Consider the following 4,971-nt stretch of genomic DNA (forward strand, 5'->3'; position numbering starts at 1 on the left):
TTGCAGCAAATTGCAGAAAATTGCAGCATTTTGCAAGCTGGTCGCGCATAGGGCAAGTGCGCGAGGGACTCGGATCGGCAAAACAAAAAGCCGAGCAACACAAGTAGAGCAGAAAAAGGATTGATAAATCAACACAAAAAAATACAATTAATTAATTATCCTATACATCATATCTAAACCCATCATTCATCTTAGGAAGCCTAGAAACAGTGCTTTAATCTGACAATTAAGAGTCTTAGTGCCTCCATCGATACAAAATGGCCACCCAGCCTCCTCGAGACGCGACAGTCGTCCTTCGAGACCACACCGACTACAGAGCCTGGATGATGCAGCTGCAATCGAGATGTGTAGCGCACGGCATCTGGCCGCAAGTGGACCCTAAGTTGACCATCCAAATGATCTCTAAACCAAGAGCTCCAGAGATGCCGCTAATAGCTAAGTTTTCACCAGCCTCTAACGTCAAAACGCCTACGCACCTAAATAAGCTATTAACAAGCAGTGTTAGAGCCTTAAAGAAGCTATTAAATACTATAAGATTAAGGCTAACAAGTACAAGAGTGACAAACATAATTATAAAAGAGAGTAATTAAGCCTCTAACAGATTATTGTCTTTATCTAGTTAATAGTTAGCCTGCATCTGCAGTGTACATGCTGTTCCCTAGATTAACTACTTAGACAGTGGATTACAAACCTTAAAGCTACAGTAGGCGTTAATAACTAATTTAAACAAGAATGTGCGCACAACTAATATAATGCATCTCTAAAGCTGCTAAGAAACGCAAGCATATAGGACCTATAGCTAGCAGAGTATGACTACGCTGCTACAGAAGCAGAGACACAAAATGTTCTAGAAACAACGCAGTTTAATGCTGTAGCAAAGGACTTTCTAACTGCTATAAATAAAGTTGCCTCTTATTAGTCTACAACTTTTTAGGAAAGTAGACAGTTTACACTAGACATAAATTAGAAAGAAATAATAAAGCGCTTTTAAAAACATATAATGTTAAATTATTTAATATATATAAAAAAGCATAAAGCTGCCTTTATAATAGATAACTTATTATACTTTACTAAAAGTAGAAAAACTACCTAGGGCATAAATAGAGATGCCTGTAGTGCAGAAGTTGCAATGTTAAGAAAATAAAGTAGACCTTAACATTAATATTATTAAAAAAATAATAGGAAGTTATTTTTAAGCTAAAAACCTACTAAAACAGAAAGCACTAAATGTCCTACATATAGACACATCTATGCACTAAAGAACTGCTTCTATGTTTATCTAGACAGAGCACTAGACTAGTAGATGCTAAATAAGAAAGTTAAAGAGCTTATAGCATTAAAGCATAAGCATAACTTAGAATTTTAAGGCTTACTAAGAGGGCAGCATAGACATAATTTAAGAATACTAATTCTAAAGAGTTTACATACACTTATGCTAGAGATATAAAAAGACTAACTTAAAGGCTAGAAAGTATTAAGAGTTAAGAAAGCTACATTACTAGCTATAGTTAATTTAAACTAAAACAGATATCTACTAAGAGAATTATTTATTCTTAACTTAGGCTTAATATGCTATATTATAAATAATCTTAATTAGATCTATAACTATTATTTACTAACACTAGAAGACTTTATCTAGTCTAGAAACTCTTACATATAGATTTAAAGCTATAGATTAATTACACTAAGCCTAAAAAGTAAGCATAGAATATATAGTTAAGCATACAGTCTTGTACTATATAACACTACACTGTGCCTAGACCTGCTGTGCAACCTAGTCTTATTCTGCCTACTGCGACAGAAAAGAATCTAGTAGGATACATAAGTAGAGCTAACTGCTTTAAAGGCTTTAGACAAGATAATAATTAAAGATCTTATAAAGATCTATAGCTAATAAGTGTTAGAGTACTACTTACTACAGAAGGGCTTATATTATACACACATAATTAACATAAAAACTAAACATAGTCTATAAAAGGCATTTATAAAGCTATAGCATAAGTGTCTTAGACACCTTAGACTAGCTACACTTTAACACTTTATATAGTAAGCTAAGGGGGTGTAAATTAAAGAAATTATAATAGTTTAATATAACTTATATAGTAGAGCTAAGATATAATAATAAATTAGCTGCGCACTATAAATTAGCAACAGTAGACTTAGTAAGAGACTGTTAATTAATTTCTATATATATAAAGCATAGAGCATTATAAAAGAGCAGAGTTAAATGCTAATTACTAACAAGTATTCTAGCCTTTAGTAAGACCTTTACTTTAAAAATAATAGGCTTACTAAATTAATTATTAAAGCTTTTATAATCTTTATCCTTTTTCTAAAGAACTATTATAATATTACTATAAAAGTTATTAAAGCTAATAATAAGATTACAATAGTAAAACTAAAGGTAGAACGCTAGCTAGCATTGCATAGAATAACTGTTAAGCCTTTAGCACTAGATATATAAGCCTAGAATAAAGAAGCTAAACGCTTAGAAAGTGTAAATAAGAAAAAGTTACAGGCTATGCAACTAGATGCTAACCTACTATAGAATGTATAGCTATACATTACTAGAGCCGGCGTATACCTATATAATTAGACGCTAAACTATGCTAATAACTAGAAGACACTATATAAGATCTTCTTTACACAAGCAGATCTAAATAATAAAGTTATTATATTAATTTAAAAGCTAAGCTTTACACATCTAAAAGCTTATAGCTATAAAGCATTTATAATAACTAATAACACACATTAAAATAAATCTAGGCTATAAAGGCTAGACCTAAAGGCGTAGATTAGATATCTAGTTAGGTACTAATTATTAAACATCTACTATGTATAAATACTACTGCTAGTAAAAGTAATCTGTACACACAATATTATTTTTAATAAACACTTAATTTTTAGTAGTAAGCCTAAAGACCTAATAAATAACCTTATGTATAACATAGTAAAAGAAATTACTATATATATTAAAATAATTAAGCTTCTAACACCTAGTTATTAGCTAGAGACAGAGTTATTCTATAAAAACAACACTATAAATAATATATTAAATTTTAATAAAGTAGACCTACTAGGCTACTATTAAAAAAGAAAGATTAGAGATAACTATTTATCTTCTTTAAACACTCTGCTACTTATAGCATTGCTTATACAGTTAATAGCTAGAGCAGCACTAAAGCTAAGCTAAATAAAGTTGTTAAAGACTATACTATAGGCTGTAGCCTTTATAGCTAGCATAAGATCTAAAAGTGTAAAAAAGCATAGCAGTAAGACACTAAATAAAGCAGCATTAATAAAAATGCTATTTAAAAGAAAGACACTTTATAGAAGCTAGCTACTACTTTTACTATTAACTTAAAAGCAACTAGAGAAGCACTCTTTATATAAGATGTTTAAGGCAGTAGAAAGAACGCACCTAGATAGTTATTAGACAATAAAATCCTAGACAGAGGTCTAGACAAAGCTAATTAAGGCAGCTAGACAGCAGATTCTAGATTGTATATAGGTGTACACCTACAAGCTTAACAAGCACTATAGATTATAAAGATGTAAGGTGTAACTAGTAGTCTATAGCAATTAATAGAGAAACATTACTACATAAGATACCTACACTGCTACCCTAGCAGAACGCTTATTTTAAATGCTAATAGCAATATTTGCACGCTTTAACTTAAAGCTTAAATAATATAACATAACTAACACATTTATACATGCAGCAATTAACTACAATATCTACATGCAGATGCTAAGAGGCTATTAGAAACTAGGTATAATACTAAAGCTTTAAAAAGCACTATATAGACTATAAATTTCTTCTCTACTTTAGTAACACTATTTTATAACAACTTTTAAAGGCCTTAAGTTTTTAGCTATTCTACATAAACTCTACTACATAACTAAAGCTAAAATAATTTTTTTTTTTTATGTAGACAACTTTATTATTGCGTATAAAAAAAGCTCTAAAGTAGATGCATAGTGTGTAGTAGACTAGTTACAAAAGAAGTATACTCTAATAAGAGGCAAGGACCTATAATAGTTTCTAGAAGTTAAGATTATTAGAGATTAATAGTAACAAATAATTTAGCTGTTATAAGCATTATATATTAACAAGATAGCTAGGCTAGCTAACAGAAAGAACCTGCAGCATGCTACACTTATAAGTAGGATTAAACTTATGCCGCAATCTAGTTTTACAACCCTATTAGAGGTAAATTAATATTAGTGGAAGATTAGATCTCTGCTCTTTGCAGTAGTTACTACAAGACTAGACATTGCCTTTGCTACATCACGCCTTACACAGTTTCTCACAAATCCCGCATCTAACCATCAGGATGCAGCCGATTAAGTCATCCTGTACCTACATGCGACACAGACGTACGCACTCTAATTAGGAGGAGAAGACTACCTTGTAGTAGTAAGTAATACATTATTTATAGACAATATACTAGATAGGAAGAGCTTTTAGAGCTATGTTATTTAACTATTTAGCAGATAGATTACATAGCAAGTAAATAAACAAGATATAGTTATAACATTAATAATAAAAGCAGAATTACTTGCACTGTTCTAAGTTGCTAAGGAAGCTATGTTTACAAGAATGCTTCTTAATAAACTATAGGTTAAGCTGCCTAATTTAACTATTATAATCTAGTGCAACAACAAGCAGACAATCTAACTAGTAAACAAAGAGATATCTTAACTTCAAACTAAGCTCTAACATGTTAACATCTATAACCACTGGCTCTAACAGGAAGTCTCTTGACAAACGATCAAGGTTGTCTATGTCCCCTCCAGCAAGATGCTTGCGGACAGACTCACCAAAGCGCTTCCAGTCAGCAAATGGCCAAGCTTTCTTCAGCAAATTTGGCTAGTTGACGTCAGGGAGAGGATAGTCAGTTAGGAAGCGGATATGGAAGAGATTGAAGCAAGAATGGAAGCCCTGGAAGCATACTAAGGTTGCGCAAT

Source organism: Lindgomyces ingoldianus (genome assembly GCF_010093535.1).
Source record: "Lindgomyces ingoldianus strain ATCC 200398 unplaced genomic scaffold BDR25scaffold_21, whole genome shotgun sequence".
Taxonomy (NCBI): domain Eukaryota; kingdom Fungi; phylum Ascomycota; class Dothideomycetes; order Pleosporales; family Lindgomycetaceae; genus Lindgomyces; species Lindgomyces ingoldianus.